The 18,175-nt window shown below is 43.1% G+C and overlaps 1 long non-coding RNA gene across 2 annotated transcripts; it reads right to left on the reverse strand.

The window, feature by feature from the left end:
• Window positions 1-169: 169 nt before the first annotated feature.
• On the reverse strand, window positions 170-14,423 carry LOC141572808 (uncharacterized). Of its 2 annotated transcripts, none has more exons than XR_012498302.1 (2): window positions 14,079-14,423; window positions 170-777 (listed from the first exon to the last, which is right to left on the reverse strand). It is a non-coding gene; the product is annotated as an uncharacterized LOC141572808 (long non-coding RNA). The 2 variants fall into 2 exon arrangements; XR_012498303.1 differs by lacking the exon at window positions 14,079-14,423 and adding an exon at window positions 11,712-11,932.
• Between the last annotated feature and the right edge of the window lie 3,752 nt (window positions 14,424-18,175).

Below are 18,175 nucleotides of genomic sequence, written 5' to 3' on the forward strand. Positions count from 1 at the left end.
CCTACCCAGCCCCACAGTACTAACAGCACCTCGGGTGTGTTTCATGTAAGTCAAGGTCCAGGACCACAGCTAGAGGACAAGTCTCTCACCCCCGGCTGTCCTGCGGACCCTCAGGAGTTGTGCACTTCCTGCCTGTCAGTGTCAACTGAAAAATAACATCGACTGTGTAGTCCGTCACCAAAAGAATTTATTCAGGGGGGGAAAAAAGAGCTGCAACAGCATCATAACGTGCAAACCTGGCGAGCCCCATGCACATTCTGGCTTGTGTGCTAAGATAGAGGGTATCTAAGTTAGGGAGACAGGAAGTTAGAACTGGAGAGTTTTATGAAAAGTAAGTTAGGACCAGAGTCCAACGAGCCCAGCTCCTCCAATGGACCTCCCAACCTAATCAGTTTTATTAAAATGACAGTTCATCTTTTTCATTCCCCTCTTTTGATCAAGATCTTTCTCTCACAAATATATGGTGATGGAAGGAGAACTGACTCTGGGTGGTGAACACACAATGGGATTTATAGATGATGTAATACAGAATTGTACACCTGAAATCTATGTAACTTTACTAACAATTGTCACCCCAATAAATTTAAAAAATAAATTAAAAAAAAAAAAAAGATCTTTCTCTCAAAGCATCGCTGATCAACAGCCAGTTCTTCTGTCTTCAGCCTTTTTGTCCCTCAATGTCAGGAAGGACTTCTGGGTGTCATCTCTCACATCACAAGGAAAGTGCGTGGATCGGGAATGGCTCATGTCCAGGGTCAACAGACAACAGATGCAGAGCTAAATAATAATAGGAATTTAAAACAGGATTAGAACAGCATGACCTAGTCTATATGATGGATTTAAACCAGGAGTTCAAGGCTGTAGATGAAACAAAGACCGTCATTATCTTAGATCAAAGTTTTGATGACAGATTCAACAACCGGAAATTCCCCCCCTCCTTTCACAATAGCTTGGGAAATGCGAACAATGGCATGTTCCTTCCAAGGAAAAGAGAAAAATGAAATAAGAATCAATAGTAAGAAAAGAGTTGCATGGGCCTGATTCTGTCGTGTGGCAATTCGTCTCCTTCAGAGGTCACCTGCTTTAAGTTTTGACAGCTGTAGGTTCAGATCACCAGACTGTGTGCAGTTCCAGTCAAGGTTTGGTGCCTTCTTTAGGTGACACGTAAATCCAAGAGTCTACTCCCTGCAGTTTAGCAGCACAGGGGTTAGTCAAGAGTACCTGTAAAGGCCCTTCCAGCAAAGCTGGAGGGAGCCTTTTTTGAGGTGTCTTTTCCATTAAACAAAATCTCCAGGTTGCGGAGTGTGGATTTTGAGGCTTTTATTTCCCTAGAGTGCACTGTGAAAAGGTTGTTCCACCAAAGCATGATTGTTGCCAATAGAAGCAATTAAGCCTTTACAATACTGAAGTATGTCTCCTTTTACCAACTGTGGATCAAGAGAGGCAGGGGCCAAATGCATGAGGTGTCCTGTAATTATCTCGAAAGGTAAAAGCTTATGTGTCCCAAAAGGGGTAGACCTGAGATTTAAAAGGACTAACGGCAGTACTTTAGGCCAAGGTATTTGAAGAGTTTCTACTAATTTTGCCAGTTGAATCTTAATAATGCCATTAGTATATTCAGCTAAACCTGAAGAGTGAGGGTGGTGAACACAGTGAAAATGTTGTAGAGCTCACCAAATAGCCCAGACTTGTTGTAGCACCTGCCCAGTGAAATGGGTTCCTCTATCACTGTGGAGCTCGAGAGGAATTCCCGAGTAGGAATAATCTTCTCATAGGACTTTAGCTTGTCTACATGAAGCGCTTCAGTCCAGTGAGAGCACATACACATCAGGACTAAAACATATTTAAATCCATGAGATGAGGGAAGCTGTATAAAACCTTTTTGCCAGAGTTCAAGTGGTCTGTTAGGCAATTTAAACTGTCCAGGGGCCGTGTGAACACGGCTCCCCTGGGTTATACTTTGGACAGGTGGGACACCTAAGGTGGGCACTGTTTGCATCCTTGTTAATATCTCCCCACCATATTGGTTCATGAATGCTACCATTTTGTCAGGGGACCAATGGTTTAATGCATGTACGGTAGTCAGGAGTGGGAATTTTAGAGTGTCTGGTAGGATTGAGTTGTTATTTGGTCCAAACCAGAGCTTATTCTCCTTATCAAACCAGCAATTATTGGATTTCCAATCTTGTATTTTTTCCCCCAAAGCCAATTATTGTCCTTCTCTGGCCAGTTTTTCTAAGTTATCAACTAGAAAAATATCTCTTTGGACCATGACAGAGGTTTGACTGCAGCTAATGCCTTAAAGGGCAGCATTCTTAGCAGAAATATACACCAGGTGATTTTGTTTAGCTTCCAGAGAATCAAGTTTAGAATGTCCTGGAATCTTTCTTAGTAACAGCTAAAGCATCAGAGAAAAAGCATAGCGTCCAATAATTCCTGAACATGTGGACCATTTTTAATTCGCTCTCCATTGGAGGTAAGGGAACCATGTTGTTTCCATAACATTCCAAAGTCATGAGCCACTCCAAAGGCATATCTCCTGTCAGTATAAATGCGGCTAGTTGTCCCCTTTGCTAAAATGCAAGCTCGAGTGAGGGCATATCATTCAGCCTGCTGTGCTGAAGTGGCCAGAGGCAAAGGTGCTGCCTCAATGACTTCAGAAGGGGCTACAACAGCGTAATCAGCACAGTACTTACCATTTTCAACTTTTAAGTATGAACCATCTGTAAACTAAGAAAGATCAGCTTTACCTAGAGGAGTCTCCTACAAATCATCACGAGGAGTCAGGAAATGATCTGTGTCAGGCAGTCATGAGGGGCTTCCTCAGTCTCAGAAGGAAGAAAAGTAGCTGGATTAAGGTTATTACAATGTCAGAAAGGGTTATATGGGAAGTGGTAAACAAACGGATTTCACAGGAAGTTAGGCGACTGACTGAAAGATGCTGGGCGTGATGAGAATTCGGGAGAGCTTGTACTGCATGAGGCACAAAGGTGCTTAGAGGGGATCCCACACAACTTTCTCTGTGGCCTTAACCAGGAGGGCAGTAGTAGGAACAGCTCTGAGGCAAGGGGGATGGGTTATTCCCGAGCCACAGGGTCCAGTTGTTAACTATAGTATCCTAGGGATCTATATTGATCCCATGTTTGGGGTTGAGTACCCCAAAGGCATTCCCTTCCTTTTCGTGCACCAAAAGGAAGAAGGGAATCTGATGGTTAGGATGCCCAAAAGAAGGTGGGTTTATTAAACTCTCTTTTAATGCTCTAAAGGCTATGTCATCCTGTTCTTCCCATGAAATTAAGTCAGGACTGTCATTCTTTAGTAAGACATATAGAGGTTTTGCCGTAAGAGAGAGATTTGCAGTCTAATTCTGGCAACAGCCCACTAGCCCTAGAAGACCTCGCAATCGGCACTTAGTGTTGGGCCTTGGGAAGCTCAGGGCGCCATGAAGCCTGTCTGGATACAGTCGCCCTCAGCTTAGGACCCCACCCAAGCCCACCCCCAAGACTTTGTCAAATCTTGGACCCCTTAATCTCACCCCCTGATGTTACTTTAGCTATAGCCCCCCAAGATTCCCCTGGGTGCTAAGTCCCCATATTCACCCCCTTGCTATGTGCCTAAAGGACCCCCACCATGTCCCCATAACCTGTTCCTCTCTAAGGAAACTGGCACAGGGTGCTCCAACCCCCCCTCCCAGAATCTTTCCATGAGTGTTCCAGCCCCTAGGTCCACCCTCATAATCTGCCTCCTATTTCAAAGCCCTACAAACTTAACCCCCAAAATCCACTTGCCAAGACATCCCTGGTTCTGAGCACCCCAAATCCACCTCCTTGTTGGTCTCCCCGTCTGATTATCCAAAGTTCTCTGACACCCTGATGTTCTGAGCACCCCTCGGATCCCCGTTACAAGTGCTGAAACCCCACATCCACCATAAAGATCTGTGTTCTGCTTCTCAAGGGTTCTCTTCCTACAATGGCCCATTGAAGGATACCCAGTATCTGCAGACCATCCCCCAATTCCATCACCCCCCAAAACTCTGTCCTCCCAGCATGATTTGTTCCCCCAGACTGCTTCCTTCCATCCAGTGCTCCCAAACCTGTCCCCCATCCAGACCCCCAAAGAACACCATGTTCTGAAACCCCAAACCCCCAGGATGACCCCTACTACTCACAGGCCATCCCCTTGCCCTGCGTCTGCCCCAGGAATTCTCCTGCATGTCTTGTCTCACAGTGCACCTCCTGACCCCATTCCTCATCCCCTTGAATCCAGGACACCCCACCCTTGGATTTTCAAACTCCCCAGAACCCACCCCCAGGACCACCCCCAGGCCCCATCCCATTCGCTGAGACACCAATAGGCAGTGACATTTCTGAGGGCTGCCCAGCTCACCATGACCCTGAGCCAGATGCCCCAGGTGGGGACTTCACTCTGGACACTGGCTTCCTCCCCCCACCCCCCACAGGTCCCCAGAGGCCGTTTGTCCTTGGCTGTCCCTCCTCATCTCCCTAATAGTTCATTTCAACTTCACTCTATCTCCCCAGACCTCGCTCAGCCTGTTCCTGCCACACCACCCCAGGAGCTTTCTCTGGGACCTGCCCTGGGGAGGCCCTTCAAGGCCTGTCCCACCCCACCTTGTCCCTGCAGGGGCCTGGAATGGGAGTCCATCCTCTCAGAACAGAGAGGCGGGGCGTTCTCCCCACAGGGCACCCTGGGTCCCTCTCCTCCCTCTGCCCTCGTCCTCCATCACCCTGGGCCCAGGCTGCAGGCAGAACTCTCTGCCTTCACGTTGTCCAGCCCAGTGAACGGCCAGACCATGGACAGCAGCCTGGACACATCCTCCCAGCTTATCAACAAAATAAGCACATGAGGCCAGAGCTTGTGCTTAGCCTTGGGTCCCCTCCTCCCCCAGTCCAAGCAACCATTCATTCCTTCATTCCTTCAACCAGTCAATATTTGAGCCTCTCTCACAGGTTCTCTCTGTCTCTGTCTCTCCCTGAGTCTTCTCTGACTCATCTGCTGGCATTGTTGTTATGTAGGAATTTTCCAGAGTGGAAACTCATTTGTTTGTGAAACATTGAGTCCACTCCATCTGAAGAAGTTCCTGGAAGTGCGATAGCTGGGTCAGAAGGTGTGTGCATTTGTCGATTAAGTAGACACTGCAACTTGTCCTGCATATGATTTCTACCAATTTTCTTCTTCATCCTCAAAGTAAGAGAGTGCCAACCTCTACCCTCAGACAATGGAGGTGGGTGAGAGCTGTCCCTATCCCTACCCACACTGTCCCTCTGTGTCCTGGGGACTGGACAGGGCCTCCAGTCCCATTCTTGGCCAGCGAATGGTCCTCGTCTGTGGGGGATGGCCTCACAGTCAGGCCAAGATCTGTAGATCACAAACATGCAGGGTTGGATGCCCCTTGGCCATACCTCCCCACCCAGCAGCAGCCCCAATCTGTAGAATCTATAAGGTTACAGGGTTGTGAGGGAAACTTCTCATTCTTCCCACCAGGGGGCAGTATCCCCAAGCTCAAGGCACAGAGGGCCGCATCAAATTTAGAACCCCAATGACCGCAGCCAACCATCATCCCAGACCTCAAGTGAGACCTAAGTGGAGGTGCCAGGGCACTTCCAGCCACACACACTCACACAGAGGGGATGTGGGACAGGCTGAGACTCTGATGCTACAGGATGTGAAGAGGATGCAAAAACCCCTGCTATCCCTGGGATGCTGGGTGGACTCTCATTTAGACCAGACTAAGGTTCCCTGAACTCAAACCTTGCCTGGGGGAGAAATTTTCTCTGTAATCCTTGGGGCACGAGCCCCTCCTGTTTGCACACGCCCAAGAATGGGGAGCTCACTACCTCGAGTCTGTTGTGAGAAATCTCACCTCATCCCAGGAGTCATGGGGAAACCTGCACTTGCTGCCTGTCACTCCCCACCCAGGGCACTGAAAGCACCAGAGACCCTGATCCACACATGCACATACACACACGCCTGGGGTCTGCTCTTTTCATGTGGATGGGGGGCTCCATCCTGACCTCGCTGTATGCCTTCCTGTCCTGCTGGGTCCTGTGGGAGCAGTACGAGGAGCAGGGGCCCCACATCATGTACTGCAAAAGTATGGTTTAAGGAAATGTGTTTGTGCCAAGGGGTGGACTTGTGATGGTTAATTTTACGTGTCAACTTGGCTAGGCTAGGTACTCAGGTGTTTGATCAAACACAAGTCTAGATGTTGCTGTGAAGGTATTTTTTAGATGAGATTAACATTTAAATCAGTAGACTTTAAGTAAAGCAAGCTACCCCCCATAATGTGGGCCTCAACTAATCAGTCGAAGGCCATAATAGAACAAAGACTTAACTCTCCCAAGGAAGGAGGACCTCTGTCAGCAAACTGCCTTTGGATTCGAACTGCAGTTCTTCCTGGGTCTCCAGCCTGCCAACCTACCTAGTGGACTTTGGATTTGTCAACCTCCACAATCACATGACCAATTTCCTACAATAAATCTTTCTGTCTCTACATATGCATTTTGTTGTTTCTGTTTCTCTGGAGGACCCTGACTAATACACATGTCAAGCCGCTTGCCTACCTGAGGACCTTTGCACCTGTTATTCCCTCTACTCAGAATGTCCCTTCCCACCTCCCATCCCAAAGGTAGCCCCCTTCTCAGTATGACACAAAGCTCAGACGCCATAAAACGAATGATTAAAACAGTTGAATTCATATAAACATCCAAAAAGAATCTGCAAGGTGAAAATCACCTTGAACAAAGTCAAAACAAATGACAATTTAAAACATAAAGTAAATAGATAATTGTTAAAAGACAAACAAACAGAGTAAACTATAACTCATAACACAGAGGGATAATGTCCATAATATATAAAGAGCTCTTAGAGACAATCAACAAGAAAAGTACTATAACAGTCCATGGAAAAGTTAGCAAAAGATATGAAACTTAAGGTCACAGAAAAAGAAAGACAAATGACTCTTGGTCACAGGAGAAGATTCTCATTATCATAAGGGAAATGAACCTTAAAACTATACTGTGATACCTTTTTTAACCATTCAGATTGGCAAAGATCAAATGATTGATAACACGCCAAGTTGGTGAGTCTTGGGGAAACTGGCACTCTCTTACCTTGAGGATGAAGAAGGAAATTGGTGATAACCCTATGCAGGGCAAGTGGCAATGTCTACTTAAATGACAAATGCACACACTTTCTGACCCAGTTATCACACTTCTGGGAACTTCTCCTTCAAATACAATCACTCATATGTGGAATTATGTAAATAAATTATGTAAAAAAAAGTTGGAAATATGCATTTCCAATGTTATGTGCTGGTCCATGAGAATGGGTTAAATACATTTCATTCAAACACAGAGGAATATTGTGCAGCTGTGAAAAAGGAATGAGCGCACTGTGTTCACTGACATGAAGTGATCTTCAGGATATATTCTAAGTGAAGAAAACAAAGATCTAGATAATATGCTACCATTTATGTAAAAATAAGAGTAAATGGGTATGCAGATATTTAAAATGCCTGGAAGATTTCACAAGAAACAGGAAGAGTAACTGCTCCTAGAATGCTTTCTTGGAAGGTGATCCAAGATTGCAGAGTAGACAAATGCTGTATTTGCCTCCTCCCATGACCACATTAAAATTGCAACTAAATTATAGAACAATCAACCTGGAGAACTGTCTGAAGTCTCGCTGAACAGAAGTCCTATAACTAAAGATATAAATAAAAAGCCACATGAAAACTGGTAGGAGGGGCAGAGACACGAAATGGGCTGGCCCCAAACCTCCATGTGGCGGTTGAGAATTGGGAGGTGTCTCTTTCCCTTTGAGGTTCCCCTCAGGGGAGTGAGGAACCCAAGCCAGACACTGGGCACTCCAGTCCAGAGTACCAGTGCCAGGAAGAGGAGCCTCCACAACATCTGGCTGTGAAAAACAGTGGGCATTCCTGCCTTTTGGTGAAACAGAAGGTTGTGGGAAACCCAGACATCCTGTTAAAGGGCCCATGCACAGACGCATTCGCTTGTAAGCACTGACCCTCAGCTCCCGCAAAGGAACAGTGTCTCAGGAGGCACCAGAGACATACAAGGAAAGTCTGAGTTGTGTGGCTTCAGGGTGAGGCCTAGAGGGACAGACTCCATTGTATTGAGTCCTCCTCCGATGCAGCCAGGAGGCAAAAAGCATCTTTCCTGTGTTGAGCCCTCCCCCTATATGGCCAAATCTGAATCTGCCTTGGCCTGGTAAACTCCACTTGCTCCACCCTGGTGACTCCCTGGGACCCCACCCCACCCAACTCGCATATCACATGAGGCTCTACCAGTGGGTGAATCTTACTGGAGCCAGCAGGCAGCACCAGGCCTCAGGGTGCCCTGGGGTTTTTGCATAACTACCCCAGGTCCAGTACTGGTGGCAGCCATCCTCAGTTCACAGCATGGCCTCTCCCATGTACCTCCAGGTCCAGCACTGGGAGCGATCAACAATGGATCACTTTGTAGCTCCTACTAGGTAGTCCTCAGCTAGCCACAGGTAGTTGCTGACCAGGGCCTGCACCAGAGGTCCTCTCAAGAAGTCCCAGAACCAACATACCTAGAGATCAGCTTCAGACCACAGCAGAGCACCACCCAGTTAGCCCCACAAGTGGCACACCCAAAGGACGATCTCAGCAGGCACCAGAGCCCACTGGGGCAAATCCCACTCCATGGGGTAAGCACTCAACACAGCAGCTTGTGAGCTGAGGACATGGCCAAACCCCACAGCCAGTCAGCCTGAGTGTCAATCCCAACCACTGACATGCCAACAGCAATCAAGGCTCAACTACAACAGGAGGGCTCACACAACCCACACACGGGACACTCCTGGAGCACCCAGCACAAGTGACCAGGGAGACTGTGCCATTGGGCTCCATAGGTCACCTACTACATAAGGCCATCTGGCCAAGACTGGGCGACATAACAGATATACCTAATACATAAAAGCAAAGAGAGGCAGCCAAAATGAGAAAACAAAGAAATATGTCCCAGATGAAAAACCAGGAGAAAACTCCAGAAAAAGAACTAAATGAAATTAAAGAAAGCAACCTACCAAATACAAAGTTCAAAACAATGGTTATAAGGATGCCCAATGAAATTAGGGTAAGAAAAGATGAACTCAGTGAGAACTTCCGCAAAGAGACAGTAAACTTAAAAAAGGACATAGAAACCATAAAAAAGAACCAGTCAGGGCCGGCCCGGTGGCTCAGGCGGTTAGAGCTCCATGCTCCTAACTCTGAAGGCTGCCGGTTCGATTCCCACATGGGCCAGTGGGCTCTCAACCACAAGGTTGCCGGTTCAACTCCTCAAGTCCCGCAAGGGATGGTGGGCTCCGCCCCCTGCAACTAAGATTGAACACGGCACCTTGAGCTGAGCTGCTGCTAAGCTCCCAGATGGCTCACTTGGTTGGAGCGCATCCTCTCAACCACAAGGATGCTAGTTCGACTCCCTCAAGGGATGGTGGGCTGTGCCCCCTGCAACTAGCAACAGCAACTGGACCTGGAGCTGAGCTGTGCCCTCCACAACTAAGACTGAAAGAACAACAACTTGAAGCTGAACAGCACCCTCCACAACTGAGATTGAAAGGTCAACAACTTGACTTGGAAAAAAGGCCTGGAAGTATACACTGTTCCCCAATAAAGTCCTGTTAAAAAAAAAAAAGAGTCAGTCAGAATACAATAACTGAAATGAAGAATGCACTAGAAGGACTCATCAGCAGAATAGATAAAGCAGAGGATTGAATCAGCGATTTGAAAGACAAGGGAGCAGAAAACACCCAATCAGAATAGCAAAAAGAAAAAAAGAATTTAAAAAATCAAAACGGTTTAACAGACCTCTTGAACAACATCAACTGTAGCAACATTTGCACCCATAGAGGTGCCAGGAAGAGAAGAGAGAAAGCAAGGGATTGAGAATCTATTTGAAGAAATAATGACTGAAAATTTTCCTAACCCGGTGAACAAAATAGACATACAAGCCTGGGAAGTGCAGAGAGTCCTAAACAAGATGAACCCAAATAGGCCCACACCAAGACACATTATAATTAAAATGGCAAAGGTTAAAGACAAAGAGATATTCTAAAAGCAGCAAGAGAAAGGCACCTAATTACTTACAAGGGAGCTCCCATAAGACTGTCAGCTGCTTTCTCAACAGAAACTTTGCAGGCCAGAAGGGATTGGCATGAAATATTCAAAATGATGAAAAGTAAGAACTACAACCAAGACTACTCTACCCAACAAAGCTATCATGTCTTCCCAGAGAAGACAAAGTTAAATGAGTTCATCACCACTAAACCAGTATTACAAGAAATGACAAAAGGAGAAGGGGGTAGAACATAAATATAAATAATAAAATGACAATAACTATGTATCTGTCAATAAATACTTGAAATGTAAATGGATTAAATGCTCCAATTAAAAGACATAGGGTAGGGCGGCTGAATGGCTCAGTTGGTTAGAGCGTGAGCTCTGAACAACAGGGTTGCCAGTTCGATTCCCACATGGGCCAGTGAGCTGCACCCTCCACAACTAGACTGAAGACAACAAACTGCCGCTGAGCTTCCAGAGGGGTAGCTGGATGGCTCAGTTGGTTAGAGCATGGGCTCTTAACAACAAGGTGGTCAGTTCAATTCCCACATGGGATGGTGGGCTGTGCCCCCTGCAACTAAAGATTGAAAACAGCAACTGGACTTGGAGCTGAGCTGCGCCCTCCACAACTAAGTTGAAGGACAATGACTTGGAGCTGATGGGCCTTGGAGAAACACACTGTTCCCCCAATAAAAATAAAAATAAAAGTAATAAATAAATTTCTTAAAAGAAATAGGGTAGCTGAATGGATAGGAAAACAAGACCCATGCATATACTGTCTACAAGAGATCTACTTCAAATTGAAAGACACACACAGACTGAAAGTAAAAGGATGGAGAAAGATATCTCATGCGAATGGAAATGGAAAAAAAACTGGGGTAGCAATACTTATATTGGACAAAATGGGCTTCAAAATAAAGGCTATAATAAGAGACAAAGAGGGACATTACATAATAATAAAGGGATCTATCCAACAGGAGGATATAACCCTTGTAAACATTTATGTACCCAACATAGGAACACCTAAATACATAAAGCAAATATTAACTGACATAAAGGGAGAGATGAACAGTAATACAATCATAGTAGGGGATTTAACACCCCATTTAACACCCCATCTGTCCACACCAATGGACAGATCTTCCAGACAAAAAATCAATAAGGAAACAGAGTCCTTAAATGACACTCTAGAGCACATGAATTTAACTGATATTTTTAGAGCATTTCATTCCAAAGCAGCAGGATATACATTCTTTTCAAGTGCACGTGGAACATTTTCCAAGATAGACCATATGTTAGGCTGCAAAACAAGTCTCAATAAACTTAAGAAGATTGAAATCATATCAAGCGTCTTCTCTGACCACAATGGTATGAAACTGGAAATCAATTACAAGAAAAAAACTTGAAAAACACAAACACATGGAGGTTAAAGAACAAGCTATTAAATGATTAATGGGTCAACAACAAAATCAAGGAAGAAATCAAAAGATACTTTGAGACAAATGAAAATGAAAATACCATGACCAAAAAACTATGGGACACAGTGAAAGCAGTTCAAAGAAGGAAATTAATGTCAATACAGGCTTACCTCAAAAAACAATGAAAATCTTGGGCCGGCCCGGTGGCTCAGGTGGTCAGAGCTCCATGCTCCTAACTCCGAAGGCTGCTGGTTCGATTCCCACATGGGCCAGTGGGCTCTCAACCACAAGGTTGCCAGTTCGATTCCTCGAGTCCCGCAAGGGATGGTGGGCAGCGCCCCCTGCAACTAAAATTGAACACGGCACCTTGAGCTGAGCTGCCGCTGAGCTCCCGGATGGCTCAGTTGGCTGGAGCGCATCCTCTCAACCACAAGGTTGCTGGTTTCGATTCCCGCAAGGGATGGTGGGCTGTGCCCCCTGCAATTAGCAACGGCAACTGGACCTGGAGCTGAGCTGTGCCCTCCACAACTAAGACTGAAAGGACAACAACTTGAAGGTGAATGGCACCCTCCACAACTAAGATTGAAAGGACAACAACTTGACTTTGAAAAAAAAGTCCTGAAAGTACACACTGTTCCCCAATAAAGTCAAAAAATAAATAATAAAATAATAAAAAATCAAAACGGTTTAACAGACCTCTTGGACAACATCAACTGTAGCAACATTTGCACCCATAGAGGTGCCAGGAAGAGAAGAGAGAAAGCAAGGGATTGAGAATCTATTTGAAGAAATAATGACTGAAAATTTTCCTAACCCGGTGAACAAAATAGACATACAAGCCTGGGAAGTGCAGAGAGTCCTAAACAAGATGAACCCAAATAGGCCCACACCAAGACACATTATAATTAAAATGGCAAAGGTTAAAGACAAAGAGATATTCTAAAAGCAGCAAGAGAAAGGCACCTAATTACTTACAAGGGAGCTCCCATAAGACTGTCAGCTGCTTTCTCAACAGAAACTTTGCAGGCCAGAAGGGATTGGCATGAAATATTCAAAATGATGAAAAGTAAGAACTACAACCAAGACTACTCTACCCAACAAAGCTATCATGTCTTCCCAGAGAAGACAAAGTTAAATGAGTTCATCACCACTAAACCAGTATTACAAGAAATGACAAAAGGAGAAGGGGGTAGAACATAAATATAAATAATAAAATGACAATAACTATGTATCTGTCAATAAATACTTGAAATGTAAATGGATTAAATGCTCCAATTAAAAGACATAGGGTAGGGCGGCTGAATGGCTCAGTTGGTTAGAGCGTGAGCTCTGAACAACAGGGTTGCCAGTTCGATTCCCACATGGGCCAGTGAGCTGCACCCTCCACAACTAGACTGAAGACAACAAACTGCCGCTGAGCTTCCAGAGGGGTAGCTGGATGGCTCAGTTGGTTAGAGCATGGGCTCTTAACAACAAGGTGGTCAGTTCAATTCCCACATGGGATGGTGGGCTGTGCCCCCTGCAACTAAAGATTGAAAACAGCAACTGGACTTGGAGCTGAGCTGCGCCCTCCACAACTAAGTTGAAGGACAATGACTTGGAGCTGATGGGCCTTGGAGAAACACACTGTTCCCCCAATAAAAATAAAAATAAAAGTAATAAATAAATTTTTTAAAAGAAATAGGGTAGCTGAATGGATAGGAAAACAAGACCCATGCATATACTGTCTACAAGAGATCTACTTCAAATTGAAAGACACACACAGACTGAAAGTAAAAGGATGGAGAAAGATATCTCATGCGAATGGAAATGGAAAAAAAAACTGGGGTAGCAATACTTATATTGGACAAAATGGGCTTCAAAATAAAGGCTATAATAAGAGACAAAGAGGGACATTACATAATAATAAAGGGATCTAACCAACAGGAGGATATAACCCTTGTAAACATTTATGTACCCAACATAGGAACACCTAAATACATAAAGCAAATATTAACTGACATAAAGGGAGAGATGAACAGTAATACAATCATAGTAGGGGATTTAACACCCCATTTAACACCCCATCTGTCCACACCAATGGACAGATCTTCCAGACAAAAAATCAATAAGGAAACAGAGTCCTTAAATGACACTCTAGATCACATGAATTTAACTGATATTTTTAGAGCATTTCATTCCAAAGCAGCAGGATATACATTCTTTTCAAGTGCACGTGGAACATTTTCCAAGATAGACCATATGTTAGGCTGCAAAACAAGTCTCAATAAACTTAAGAAGATTGAAATCATATCAAGAGTCTTCTCTGACCACAATGGTATGAAACTGGAAATCAATTACAAGAAAAAAACTTGAAAAACACAAACACATGGAGGTTAAAGAACAAGCTATTAAATGATTAATGGGTCAACAACAAAATCAAGGAAGAAATCAAAAGATACTTTGAGACAAATGAAAATGAAAATACCATGACCAAAAAACTATGGGACACAGTGAAAGCAGTTCAAAGAAGGAAATTAATGTCAATACAGGCTTACCTCAAAAAACAATAAAAATCTTGGGCCGGCCCGGTGGCTCAGGTGGTCAGAGCTCCATGCTCCTAACTCCGAAGGCTGCTGGTTCGATTCCCACATGGGCCAGTGGGCTCTCAACCACAAGGTTGCCAGTTCAATTCCTCGAGTCCCGCAAGGGATGGTGGGCAGCGCCCCCTGCAACTAAAATTGAACACGGCACCTTGAGCTGAGCTGCCGCTGAGCTCCCGGATGGCTCAGTTGGTTGGAGCGCATCCTCTCAACCACAAGGTTGCTGGTTTCGATTCCCGCAAGGGATGGTGGGCTGTGCCCCCTGCAATTAGCAACGGCAACTGGACCTGGAGCTGAGCTGTGCCCTCCACAACTAAGACTGAAAGGACAACAACTTGAAGGTGAATGGCACCCTCCACAACTAAGATTGAAAGGACAACAACTTGACTTTGAAAAAAAAGTCCTGAAAGTACACACTGTTCCCCAATAAAGTAAAAAAATAAATAATAAAATAATAAAATAATAAAAATAAATAAAATGTCAAAAAAAAAAGTTTAGCTCTACAAAAAATAAATAAATAAATAAAAATCTCAAAGAGTCTAACCTTAAAGGAACTATAAAGAACAGCAAACAAAGCCCAAAATGAGTGGAAGGAAGGAAATAATAAAGATCAGAATGGAAATAAATGAAATAGTCTTTTCAAAAAAATACAAAAGATCAATAAAACCAAGACCTTATTCTTTGAAAAGAGAAACAAAATTGATAAACCTTTAACCAGAGCCATCAAGAAAATAAGAGAGAGGACTCAAAATAAAATAAAAAATGAAAGAAAAGTGACAACTGACATCACAGAAATACAACCAAACATACAAATCATATGATCATATCAATAAATGTAGAAAAAGTGTGTGACAAAATCTAGCATTCATTTATGATAAAAAAACTCTCAGCAAAGTGGGAATAGAGAGAACATACCTCAACATAATAAAGGCCATGTACAACAAATCCACAGATAACATTATACTCAACAAGAAAAAGCTAAAAGCATTCTCCTTAAGACCAGGAACAAGACAAGGATGCCCACTTTCACCATTTTTATTTAACATAGTATGAAAAGTTCTAGCCACAACAATCAGACAAGAATAAGAAATAAAAGGCATCCAAATTGGAAAGGAAGAAATAAAACTGTCATTATTTGCAGATGACATGATACTATAGAGAACCCTAAAGATTCCACAGAAAAACTATTAGAACTGATAAATGAATTCAGTAACGACGCAGGATACAAGATTAATATTTAGAAATCCGTTGCATTTTTATACATTTATAATGAACTGTCAGAAAGAGAAATTAAGAAAACCATTTCATTTACCATTGCATCAAAAAAATATCTAGGAATAATTTTAACAAAGGAGGGAAAAGACCTGTACTTGGCAAACTATAAGACATTGAAGAAAGAAATTAAAGAAGATACAAATAAATGGAAGCATATACTGTGCTCATGGATAGGAAGAATTAACACCGTTAAAATATCCATACTACCCAAAACTATCTATAGATTCAATGCAATCTTTACCAAAACTCCAATGGCATTTTTCACAGAACTTTAACAAATAATCCTAAAATTGATATGGAACTGCAAAAGACCCCAATAGCCACAGCAATCTTGAGAAAGAAGAATGAAATTGGAGGTATCAGGCCACATGATATCAAAGTATGTTACAAAGCTATAGCAATCAAAACAGCATGGTACTAGCATAAAAAACAGACACACATATCAGTGGAACAAAATAGAGATCCCAGAAATAAACCCATGCCTATGTGGTCATTTAATCTATGACAAATGAGGCAAGAATAGACAGTAGGGTAAAGACAAGCTATTTAATAAATGGTCCTGGTAAAGCTGGACAGATACATGCAGAAAAATGAAACTGGACCACCTTTTTACACTATGTAAAAGAATAAATTCAAAATGGATTAAAGACTTAACTGTAAGACCTGAAGCCATAAAACTCCTAGAAGAAAACATAGGCAGTAAATTCTCTGGCATTGCTCTTATATTTTTTTCTAATTTATCTCCTTGGGAAAGAGAAACAAGACAAAAAATAAACGGGACTACATCAAACTAAAAGGTGTTGTACAGCAAAGGAAACCAATAACAAAATGAAAAGACAGCTCACTGGGTCTAATGAGAGAAGATATTCACCAATGATACATTTGATAAGGGGTTAATACCCAAAATTTATAAAGAACACATACAACTCAACATAAAAAAAATACTATTAAAAAAATGGGCAGAGGACCTGAATAGACATTTCTCCAAAGAGTACATACACATGACCAATAGACATATGAAAATATGTTCAACATCACTAATCATCAGAGAAATGTAAATAAAACAACCTCACACCTGTCAGAATGGCCACCATCAATAAATCAACAAACAAGTGTTGGTGGGATGTGGAGAAAAGGGAACCCTCATGCGCTGTTGGTGAGATTACAAACTGGTGCAACCACTATGGAAAACAGTATGGAGGTTTCTCAAAAAATTAAAAACAGGACTACCTTATGACTCAGCAATTCCAATTCTGGGTATTTATCCAAAGAAATCCAAAACACTCATTTGAAAAAATAAGTGCACTCCTATGTTCACTGCAGCATTATTCACAATAGCCGAGATATGGAAGCAACATAAGTGCCCACCAATAGGTGACTGGATAAAGAAGATGTGGTACATATATACAATGGAATGTTACTCGGCCATAAAAAGGAATGAAATCTTACCATTTGTGACAACATGGAAGGACCAACAGGATATTATACTAAGTGAAGTAAGTCAGAGAGAAAAACAAATACCATATGATCTCACTTATATGTGGAATCTAAAGAACAAAATAAATGAACAAACAAAACAGAAACAAAGTCATAGATACAGAGAACAAACTGATGGTTGCCAGATGGGAGGGGGTGTGAGGACTGGGTGAAACAGGTGAAGGGATTAAGAAGTACAAATTTGTAGTTAGAAAATAGTCACAGGGATGTAAAGTACAGTATAGGGAATCTAGTCAATAATGTTGTAACAACTATGTATAGTGCCATGTGGGTATTAGACTAATCAGGGGGAATCACTGATCACATTGTATAAATGTCTAACCACTATACTGTACACCTGAAACTAGTATAAAATAACATTGAATGTCAACTGTAACAGACAAAAATAAATAATTTTAAAAGAGAATAATTTCTCAAGCTTTATTTCATTATTATGCCCCAAAGAGCAATCATTTTTAGATATTTTTTCCTAGTTGCCCTCCCTCCACCATGAAAGTTTCATACCACAGATCCACTGTATATCTGTTTATATATCCTAGGTATATCTGCGCTTTATACATAAAAACAGATTTTTTCACCTGCCCCCCCGGAACCAATTTTCACCCCCTTGGGGTCAACATCACCTCCACTGAGGACTGAAGCTCTTGGGGGTACCCAGGGGCCTGGGCATTGAGGTGGGAAGAAGACTTCTCACTGCCTGCCCTTTGAACTATTAGAATTTTGAATCATGTGAATTTTGAACTGTATTTCTTTTTAATATGGAAGTTTAAGTTCCTTTGACATCTACCCAGGCAGCTCCGTTTCCTTCCTCTCTCCCTAGCTGTGCTCACCTGACTTCCGTTCGTCGTTGGATTCCTTGTCAGCGGATGGTGTCACGTGCCTCTGTCATGAGTTTCAGGAGAGCAGGGCCCGCGTATGTATCATTCACCCAGCACACAGTCACACCCAATAAACGTTTGTTGAATGACTGAGTGAGTGAGTTAGGACTTTGGCTGAGCTGAGAGGAATCCTCCTACGTAGGATTTTTGCATTGCATTGATTTTAAATCAATAAATTAAATCAAATAATTGCATTGATTTTAAAAATCAATTGAGGGAGGGAGGAATGGGAGTGACTACCCCTGGGTACAGGGCTTCTTTCTGAGCTGATGAAACTGTTACGGAATTAGACAGAGGTGATGGTTGCACAACCTTCTGAATGTCCTAACTGCCACTCAGTTGTACACTGTCAAAGGGGGGATTGAATGGTATGGAGACAATCTCGATCAAAGTCACTGCATT

This window comes from Rhinolophus sinicus, linkage group LG07 (genome assembly GCF_036562045.2).
Source record: "Rhinolophus sinicus isolate RSC01 linkage group LG07, ASM3656204v1, whole genome shotgun sequence".
Taxonomy (NCBI): Eukaryota; Metazoa; Chordata; class Mammalia; order Chiroptera; family Rhinolophidae; genus Rhinolophus; species Rhinolophus sinicus.